Source organism: Dermacentor variabilis, chromosome 8 (assembly GCF_050947875.1).
Source record: "Dermacentor variabilis isolate Ectoservices chromosome 8, ASM5094787v1, whole genome shotgun sequence".
NCBI classification, from domain to species: domain Eukaryota; kingdom Metazoa; phylum Arthropoda; class Arachnida; order Ixodida; family Ixodidae; genus Dermacentor; species Dermacentor variabilis.
The window spans coordinates 102425277-102436482 of record NC_134575.1 but is presented as its reverse complement, the minus strand read 5'-3'; the positions used below and the strand labels follow the sequence as shown (position 1 = coordinate 102436482).

General features: G+C 45.9%; 1 long non-coding RNA gene across 1 annotated transcript; it reads right to left on the bottom strand.

Moving 5' to 3' along the window:
• Positions 1 to 4516: 4516 nt before the first annotated feature.
• Positions 4517 to 9339, bottom strand: LOC142591204 (uncharacterized). The gene is made up of 3 exons (XR_012830389.1): positions 9271 to 9339; positions 7543 to 7607; positions 4517 to 4823 (listed from the first exon to the last, which is right to left on the bottom strand). It is a non-coding gene; the product is annotated as an uncharacterized LOC142591204 (long non-coding RNA).
• Between the last annotated feature and the right edge of the window lie 1867 nt (positions 9340 to 11206).

The window sequence follows — 11206 nt, the reverse complement described above, 5'->3', positions numbered from 1 at the left end:
CTGGGTCCCTGCGAGTATGCAGCCCCACTCCATCTGAGGGTGGTTGTAGTGCAGAGTACGAGAGTATTGAGGTTGAGGGAAGCGCTGTACTATTGCTGAAACTGATTGTTAGGTGCGGGTTCGCTTGTCTAACTACATCCGCGAAGGTGGCTTTTCCGCTGGCTTCTGACTGTGCAGCCGGGGATACCGGTGGCCCGGTGTAGAGATTCTGGCGCGGTACCTTTAGCATATGTCTAGATGAATTTTGCTCAGTTCCGCTCTCGGGACAGCGATGCTGACGCCCCTCTGTCTGCCATTTCCTGCGCGGCCTTTGAGCAGCCGGCTTGCGTTTTTGTTCAATTTTCTTGTTAACTTGTCCTCTTTTTGGACAGTTTGTGGCTGTGGCCAAGTGAGAACCACCACAGCTACGACACTTCGGTTCTGCGCTCGGGCACTGTATTCCCGCTTCGTGTTGCCGCAGACCGCATTTAGAGCATCTCGCTGCCAGAGTGTTGGGGCATTGCTCCTTGTGGTGCCCGATCTTGTGACATATGTCACAAACTGCCACTCGTGCACGGTACGGAAAGACACGGATAGTAAATGACCACAGGCCGACCTTGTAGGGTAGGCTGTTAGCATCAAATGGGACCACGGCAGTACCTTTGTCACCAAGTGGGCGTGCTTGCAGGATTTTACACTTGTGGCAATGCAAGGAGTTCATTACTTCCTCAGAAGTCATGTCTCCAGCAATTCTAATAATGCCTCTGATTTGATTAGGACCAATGGCTTCGTATGCTTGAAAGGACACATCCTGTCCATGGATTGGCATGGACGCTATTGCGAGAAGTGCGTTGCGCACCTCGGGTGCGGACGCGTCGACAGCGAGCTGATTGCTTTGACTTAAGTAGCGAACCGAGAACTCCGGTATTTGGTCTTCCTCAGTGAGGACGAGATGAGCCGAAATGTAGCGCGTTATGACTTTGTCTAACCGCATGAACTGCCCATCCATAATGCGGCACGGCTGCTTAGGCGAAGGATGACGGCGTGTTGATGTTTACGCGGGGCAGCTGAGCTCGGCTTCGCCGCGTCCGTCGTACGGTTCTGCTTTGTCCGTCGAGAACGAACAAGTACCCAGTTGTTCTCTTCGTCCTGGCGACTAACGGGAACAGGAGACATGCGACGTGCGCCTCTCGCACAGGGGTAATCCCTGGGTATAGTCGTGTACTGTCGTTCGGGCGTCAGCATGAACGAGCCTCGTGCACGTTTTTCTCCATTCGGTGGGGTGGAAATGACGCGAGCTTGGTAAAAAGTATTCGCAGACTTGCCTTCAATGCCATGCTGTTCCTCTAGGTCCATGAGTGGGGCGAAGGGGTTGGTGTCCGTCAGCAGAAGCACCCTTGAAGGTATAACAGCGGCGGTCGAGTTCTTCGTTAAAGTCAGCGGCGCAAACGAGGCAGCCTGGTTGTCCGGAGCCTCTGGGTCCATGTCATCGGGCAGTGGTACATCGTTAGGGAGCACGGGCTGCTCCGGCGAGGCCATCAAAGCACGAAACTTGGACGAGCAGCGATGGACGCCGGCAGCAGGCCTGCAGCAGGCCGCGGCGCCATGTCACTCTGGCCGTCGCTCTCCCAAGCACGTGTTACGCGCGCTCGCTCCTTGTCCAAGCAAGCTGTCGCCTCCGTTCTGACTGTGCCTCATTCAAGGCTCAGTCACACCGACGACTGAATGCGACCCATGCCCACACCGCCAAGCCCGGGCGAGCGAGACATGCAAGTCGCTATCTCGGAGATGATCGTTCTTAGCGAGAACTCTCGGGACCTACGCAATTCCCGCGCAATTTGCTGGCTTCGGGTGCAGGCAACAGCCGTGGACTTTGATCCGAGCAAAGGGCAAGACGTCGTCAATGTGTCAGCTGTGGCAGCGCGGAAGCTTCCGAAGAGAAAGCGAAGCTAGTGTGCGCGCCCGGGCCGCTGTTCGCGATAAGTGGCCAGCCACGTAAGCCGCCTGCTGCTCCAACTGCGCGCGCGTCACGAAGAGTGGTATCGACAGCAAGTTGTAATTTCTTGTTCGCGTTGCGTAGGAATCGGTGCATAATTTTTTGTGTTTTCGTTTGCTGCTGTTTAGTTTCCTGCCAATGCTACCGCGTGCATTCGACACGTTGTTGGAACAGCTGCGCCTCAGCATCGCCAGGCAAGATGCCAATTACATTCCTGTTGTCTACTATGGACGCGTAGACCTTCTATTTGGTGCGACGCAAGAGGACACCGGAGGAAAACACATGCTAACATAACTTTCTACGCGTTGCTGGTTGGTTCCGAAATTTTGCGACCACCGTCGCGTGACTGAGAAATTGAGCAGGGAGCGGCTTGCCCAGAATAGTCGCTTTTCGAGAAAAGCAACCAATTCCGACCATTTGCGACTGATCGCTTCGCGACCAACTTGGTCGCGCGACCGCTGTCAGTCGCTGTTTGTGAATTAGCCTTAAGCCCCATGAAAATATAGCCAGCATCAAAACGCGCTCGCTTGCCTGCGAGGTGTTCAGAACTCGAAGGACATTGAGCTGCCATCCAGTGGACATTGGGCCAACCCAAAATCTCTAGTTCGCCACACCCACCATTGGAAGTTGTCCCACTCCAAAATTTAGGTATGTCCATCCGCAAATTTAAAGTTCGCCCAACTGCATACTTCATTGTGCCAAACCAAATTTCAGGTTGGCCCATCCAGAAATGCAAGTTCGCCGATCCGCAAACTTCAGTTGGCCATCCCCCGCCCCCATACTTCAAGTTGGCCCATCCCCGAATTTGAATTTGGCCTACCCCGAAATATAAGTTGAGCCACCCTCAAACTTAATGTTGGCCCATCGCCTAATTTGCGTTGACCTACTCCCAAATTTTACTTGGCCCGCCACCATTATTCAAGTTGTACCACCCCGAAATTTCAGCTTTTTGCGTTTAAATTTGAAGTTGGCTAACCTCCAAATTTAGTTTGGCCCATGTTCAAATTGAAGTACTACCTGCCCCAAAAAATATCAAGTTGTCCCGCAACCAAATTTTATTTTGGCCCACCTTCAAATTTAAAGTTGGCCCAACCTCAGATTTCAAGTTGACCAACCTCTCAATATTGGTTGGCCCCTCCTTACTATAAGCTTCACCATACATTTCCTAAGGAGCTCTGTCTAAATGTATGGGTATTCACCTATTATGTTATTTTTTATTTTTGCTTTAAATTGTTCCTTATCGCTTAAAATCTACGAAACACGTACATTTACACTATCATATCGCTTAAATGTCTTTGAACATGACGCGTTCTTCTGCAAACACAAGGCATTACACTTTTCGCGAGACAGGGCTGGGTAGCTCGGCAAAGAATGCTTACGCATAAAAAGGTGTGTTGCCTCCACCGATGGGCCATAAATATCCAAACTCTTGACGTCGACTCAAGCCCCAAGAGCCCCTCTTTTCCGGACACGGCTGATCCAGGCGCGGCTACACACCTGAGAGGCCAACGGCCTATTGCTCGTGTCCATGGTGTGGTAACACAGCGAACGCCTGTAGAAAACAAACGCCAGCATGGCCAGCTTTGAGCGCCAAAGAGGGGCACTCACAGAGGGGCACTCACAGAGGTGCTTTTGCAGTGGTTGTTTCAAAGAGTGCTGATTATGTTGCAATAGTTCGAGCAGAAATAAAGACAGTCGCTCTTCTGTGTTGCCCACTACTACTAGCAGTAGTAGGCGTTTTGAAGACGAAGTCCTTGACGACTTAGATCGATTTGCGGTTCAGGGGATTTGTCTTTCTGACCACGTTCGTCTCGTGAATGAGATAATTTGAATCCTTCGAGTGCACGTAGCACAGCGAAAATATCGTCTTAATGACGCTTGGAACAAAAAAGATTCGATAAGTAAGCATACAGATGCTAACGGAGCAGTAATGCGCTATTAGCGCAAAAGAGCCGAAATGAAACCCAGATGCGCTCGCTGGAACTGCGCGTGCCTAAAACCGTGGCCGAAGTGTGGTTTTACTTAAGTAAAATATGAGCCGATACCGCAGATAGTGCGGTCTAAAAATGTGGCCCGATTCCGAAAGTAGTGTCGTCCTAAAGACGAACTCCACAGTACACTAATGCACCCAGAAGGCCAAGTCTATGGTCGATCTGAGACTCTGTTGAGTCGTCTTTTTCTTGCACAAGAACAGCTGAGGCTATATTGTGCCATATTCAGTGCGTTTGAACAAATTTTTTCAACATGCAAGAGCTTCAAGTAGAGCGAAGTTGGGCTTGATGGTCGAGAACGTTGAAAGAACGGTCTGTTTGCAGCAGTTCATTGATATATTCATAAATTTTCATGGCGCGAGGGCTAGTTCTCGCCATGCTGGCAACAGTGGTAATGAATTCAAAATCATTTAATGATGTACGCCTATGAATTCACACGTGCTCGCTGTTTTCGGTACTAGGGAAGTCTTTTGCTGGCTTTTCCAAAACTAAAAACGACGTCTAGATTACCTCATCAAGTTTCAGGACCAATAAAACAGCGATGACCCAATCGCTTCAACTTTATTGTTTCTTCAGCAGGAAAAACAGATTCGTTCATTCCGTTAAGGAAGAGTGAAAGTCTTGGAAACGCCAATGCACAAAAATGATGATATAGGTTGATCACTGTTTTTCAACTTAAGAAAAAAATCCAGCAAGTTTTTTTGCCGCTTCTGCAATTTTTGGAAGAATGGAATCCAAATAGGGTTGTATAATTTTCGCCACAGCACCCAGGTCCCATTGGCTGTCTGCTCTGCTTGATGCTTCTCCGTTACTGTCCACTTCTGATCCGGGGCGTCCCGATACCACGGCCAGCATGGCTGTAAAGAAAAATTGCATCCTGTGTTACATTGGGCACAAATCAGCTATCGCGGGCCGTGGGAAATTCTAATTTTGTCTGAAACGTATGTGTGATTAGAATACCTACGCGCATTAGGAAATCATTTTTTTTTCATACTCCTAATTTTCACACACTCTATATATCACCATAAGGCTTAGGCTTATACATTAAAGAAGTATGGTACGAACGGAAAGAGACTTTCGTTGCTACACTTAACGCAAACACGTTAAGCAAGGGAATCATAACAGATTCTATAAAAACAGCGTTCTTGCTTAGCCGCATGTTAAAAAACTGCTGATTGTCAAAATGAATTTGTAGCTCTGCTCTACGGCTTGCCTCAAAACATACAGTGCAGTTACCGGACGGTAAACCGCATAAATATATTCAAATAAACAAAGTGGTATCATCGTTTGCATGAGCCACCTTCTCTTCTGGTGTGTATGAATTTTGTTGCTTCTAACGCTTCCAATTAATTCACCAAATTGAGACCGACGCAACCTAGTTTCATCTGAGCTTTACACCCGGTAGCTTTAATGATGTAAACTAAGTCAACAAACATTTTCTCCTTTCAATGTGCAAAACTGTAAGTCATATCCTGGACATTTAGCTCAATTAGTCTCGTATTTCATTTCGCTGTTATGCGTTTTTGTTATTTCATACCTCCCTTACCGCATGCCGTGTATAGAAGGGCCTCATATCCTGCCCAGCAAATTACTAGGCTTTTGTCTACAGTCGTTCCCAAATCTTGGGATGAGAAAGCGTGACTCTGAGGTTTCATAACATAAAGTTTCTTAATATCTATATCGCAGGTCAGACATGTTTGTCAGGTATACGGAGCTTTAGGTACCACAAACGTTCGGATGTGTCGGTATCATGCTTTTCAGGGTTTCAGTTATGCCCATCTGCATAATCTAGGGGCAAACCTATACGGTCATGAGCTACTACATGAAATAATAACTTCCTTTCGATGTGTTGTAAAATTTAGCACAGTGACAGCGGCCTACAAACCACAGGAAGTTCCGTGTGAAAGGCACTTTGCCGGTCACGCTGTTTCTCAAGTGGAGCGATTTACCAGGGACTGATGTTCACGCCAGTGTCACTTTCTTGTTTTTGTAACAAGGTTATTTCAACCTTGCAGTGGTTTGTGCTGTCGTTAACAAGAAAAGTATTTATGAAGCGAGCGGCTTTGGGGGGGGGGGGTATAGTTAGGTTACGAGGACGTATTCTAAATTAATTTTCTTTCGCGATCTTCGAAGATGCATAAGAACACCGTCGTAATGTCGCTAGTGTTTCAGAGGCTGCTGATGCCACAGGGCTAGTCGGAAATGAAACTGTGGCAAGCATAATTCCAACAGAGCAAGCGTTCCGAAATCTAAATCGCTTTGTGGCGCAGGTGAGCACCCAATACACTTAAGTCTAAAGGGAAATCAACAGACTTTTAGAAAGACAGGAGTAACTTTGTGTCCATTACCTGCATACTCTGAGAGAATGTACAGAGATTGCTCATAATCTTGAGACGCACCCCCCCCCCCTTTCCGCCTAGTTAAAGCTTGACAGAAATCAGCATATCAGCAATGAGGGCGCCCACTGCTATATTCTAACAAAAGGCTTGTACGCATGCATTTTAGTGCGTGGGCTAACGCCATTTCAGCAGTTCAAAAGTAAAGAAAAAACACGTACATTTGTTAGCATAAAGACTGATCCCTTACAGCATGATCTTTTTCAATTCACGCAGAAACCTCTCTGGGAGTTGCCTTCGTATGCGTAAGTATTGTGCGCTTCCTCATCTCCATCCAGCTTAATGTTTACTGGCAATTACTAAGCATTTTTAGTGATTTGTAATCAATTATAGTCGTTACAATTCGTCGTTAAAAATACTGGTCATTTCGCAGTCATTAACAGTCATTACAAGTAATTTCAGTCATTATTAGTCATTACTGGTCATTACTAAGAATTTTAGTCATTTATAATCATTGTTATTCGTTACAAGTTGTCGTTAGGCATATTGGTCATTTCGTAGTCATTACTAGTTATTACAAGTCATTTCCGTCATTGTTAGTCCTTACAGCTAACTAGTAAGCATTTTAGTCATTCGTAATCAATTGTGGTTATTGAAAGCTGTCGTTAGACCTATTGGTTGTTTCGGAGTCTTTAGTAGACATTACAAGTCATTTGTATTCATTATTAGTCGTTGTTCACCTCTAACAATCTCTATTACAACATTATTATTCACTCACTCTCACTATCAGTCATTTTTCATTTTTTAATCTGTCTTCATGTGGCGGGATGACGTTTCGGCGGGCACTCCGCCGGTCAGGTCTGCTGACACTAACTTCACCATGAGTCTAAAAAGGCTTTCGCCTAAATGCTTGTTTAACACAACCGCAGTTTATTATCGTAGCTTTATGCTAATGAGCCTTTAGCTGATAGCTCTATTGCGCAACTTTGCCTGATTGTAATTTGGGTTTGTCAGTGTACTTCAGGGGCGCCAACAGGCGGTGTGAAATTGACCCGTGAAGACGTTGTTGCCATATTTAAAAAAATCAAGCGGGAATGGCGTTGTCTCCCTAATATATTGCGGCTACTGCAATAAGTGAGATCAAGGTTGCAGGAAACGCTGAAGCGCGCAGATATTAATTCTTTTTCTGTGTTGTTCACGAAAACGTTAGCACCACCTCAACAAGAGAATGACGTCTTACCAAGCGTAATGACAGCCACGGCGAGTATCTGTATTCTCAGGCAGCAAGGCATTTCTTGCAGTGATCTGCATAAAGAAGTCGAGAGAGTAAAGTCACAACGTTGCGCCTTTAATATCCTGCATGACTTCGGCTAATGTAATCACTGTGGAATCAATAATAATAATATTTTGGGTTTTACGTGCCAAAACCACTTTCTGATTATGAGGCACGCCGTAGTGGAGGACTCCGGAAATTTTGACCACCTGGGGTTCTTTAACGTGCACCTAAATCTAAGCACACGGGTGTTTTCGCATTTCGCCCCCATCGAAATGCGGCCGCCGTGGCCGGGATTCGATCCCGCGACCTCGTGCTCAGCAGCCCAACACCATAGCCACTGAGCAACCACGGCGGGTCCTGTGGAATCAAATCACCTGAAGCGCGGCGGGCTCCTCCTTAAAAGATGAATCGGAGGCATACACCGTGACAACGTCGTCCGATGCATATTTCTGCGTGCACGGTCTAAGCAAGCGAGAAAGAAAATGCTGCTAGTGCAAATGATTTTCACCGGACACGACCTCGTGTAACGTGACGCACCTTTCTGAGCTTAGTGCAAACCTGGAAATATTGGACAATTTCTAATGTTGCAGTGCAACCTGACGCATCTTCAAACAAGTAGATTAAAGGATTGACGTTACGCAAATTGACCAAACTACATCGAAAATAAATGATATGGTATACCGTGCTGAAACTGCACTGTGAGCTGCCGGAGGTTTCTTGCTGTGTAGTCTCTATTGAGGCCACAGCCACCATGCCTATGATGCGCCAGTCCCTTACTTCATCTTATTAAAACTAATCTGCCAGCAACTACTGTCATTAGTTTGCTTTTTACTTCTATAATGAGTTAATAGTAGAAAAAATATTTTGATAGAATTCTAAAAATACTTGTCTTCGTCTTTGTAGCTCTGGATATCTAACAAAAAAATTGATTCGATGACATTATTTGAAGGCAGGGGATCAAAAGAATCATATATTTGACGTTCATTATTCAAAACTTTCAATAAATGAGCTAGGTGTTTGTAGCGATAATATAAAGTGTGGACGACGTGGAAATCAAAAGATTGGTTTTCAAAGAAGAGCGATTTTTCTATGTTCCACTACTCAGAGCACGTTACTAGTTTTCAGATCCTTATTATTCATGAACATGTGAACGAATTTACTCCTCTTAGTGCCTGCATCGCGACCTGTGCGCAACTTTCGCGCTCCATCTGAACGTTGTGAAGCAATGCATCGGCAAAACAAAAGAAAGTTAAACAAGCGAAGGGTAAATAACAGTACCGAAACTACCATCGTCAATAGATTCTCAGGTGTCACGGGTCATAACCACCAGATTATGAGGCATACCACACTAGGAAACTCCGGATAAATTTTGACCTCCTCGGCTTTCCTTAAGGTGCACCCAATGCACGGTACTTGAGAGATAAACCATTCAAAAGATGAAGAACAGAAGAGAAACGTGGCACACACAGCCACTGGTCGTTGTCTATGCCACGTATCTCCTCCATCGGTCGTCTTTTGTGTTGTTTATATCTCAAAAATGTTTACCAACTGACCCAGATCGCAACTCGTCGGCAATGCAACATGGACGTTTTTGCGTACTATTGTCGGTCGACTCCGTAAAAGAAATAAGGTGACCTGATAGACGAAATAACGCGGTTATAAACCGACAATAGAGCATTACTTTCCTCTTACCGATCAACTGATAGGCGATCGAGATGACCTCTTCAGTAACGGCTCTTTCTGTGTTGAACGCCGTGGCCTAATTTTATAGTGGGGGGCTGACAATTAAAGGTGACGCATTTTCTGACGAACTTTCCTCATATCGAACACGCGTGGGATGCAACATGCTGAAATTACTGCGTTGGTGCTGTGGTGTGCGCAGGTTGGAAATTCCTCTCTCTTAGTCGAGGAGATAGAGGGGAGGGGGGTTAATGGCGCTGTGAAGTAGACTTCTAACGAGCGAAGCTAGTCAGGAAATGCAGCTTTTAGCCGATATTTTTTTTAAGCGAAGCTTGTTTCTCTCTCTGTGTGACCCACCGGGGATTTAGCCCATGTGCCATTAGGTGGGTATTTCACCAGATATATGGATATATATAGAAACGCGATAAATGCGCCGGATGCAAGCTGCAACAAACGAGAGTTCGCAATTTTTTTTTGAGAGAGATTTAAGCGACATAAAAATACTATAAAGAGCGTGCAAACGGAGTCTAAATGACGCAAACTCTTTTGGAGTTACCGAGGTAGCAGCTGCGCCGGATGACAAGCGCATAACCTCGTCACCTGTACCTGTCATCTCTCGGTGTCACGAGGACGTAGGTGAAGTACGCTTGTCGAGCGAAAAATGTATGACACATGCCTCAATACATTTAAAGCTACGCTATTACATTTATTCTCAATCCCTTTTTAGAGGGATCGGCCAGGAATCCCACCCTATCCACTGGTGCATAGGGAAGCCTTATTGTAAGAGAGAGAATAAACTATTACTTTTGACCAAGAGAAGTGTTCATCGCCCATGGTGGGCAGTTACTTCATTTAACGAGCCCGTATAAGAATTATATAAAAATTACGGCAGAAATGACTGCCGATAGTAATTCTATTAGCGTTCGAGCAATGTAGCGATACACATCACTTATGAAGTTGCGTTCATTTACCATCTGCTGTGCTCGCTATGAGACTACCGTTGCATCGGTATCCGTTGTCATACCACGATGATATGACAACCGATGCATGATAACACTTCCTGAAGGCGACGCAATGACGAAGATGGCATGACACCAGCGGCATAATCACGATTGAATGACGACGGCATGATTACGACAGAATGACGAAGGAATGACGTCAATAGATGGGCGAAGGCGGTATGGCAACGATGGCATGATGACCATAAGATTACCTCACTGAATTGATAACAATGCTAAAAAGACAGCGTGACAACCACTGTATGGTGAGATCCGTACTTAGAAGTTAGAATTACGACAATTGAACAATCGTGATGACATCACGGTGATAATATCATAACGCATGCATGACGACGACGCAGTCACGACGGTGACATGATAACGGAATGAAGGCGATTAGATCATGACTAGTGTATGACGACAATGGTGTTACATTGTCTGAATTACGAAGCCCGTGCGACGACGATGACGACATGACGATATTCAGATGACGAAGCTTGAGGGACCACGTTGGAGCGACCACGACAGCATCATGATGGACCGTACGCCCTACCTTGGAGGGAATCTCCGCTGGCTACAAAGACACGACGAGCCGAGATGGCTGGTGGCTTCATGTACGCTCTCTTCCGGCGCGCCTGGTGTTGGATGTCCTGTAATCGCAAGTTTAGGAGATGCGTTTAAGTGAGAGGCAAGCACGAACCTCTCATCTGCCTCCACTCTTCATCATGCCAGATTGGTGACAGCAAGGGTTCGCGGTCATCGAGTGAGAGCTATTTGTTTACCCGTGCGTGTGTGACACCATAATTGTTAATTCAATATGTCAGCGAATGTCTACTACAAATTAAATGACAAATAAACTATGAACCTTACTTCGTTTAGTTGTCTAATACTTTGCCATCAGCATCAATGCTTTTTCGCCTTCAGGGCTAAACGGCGACATGTTACACAAC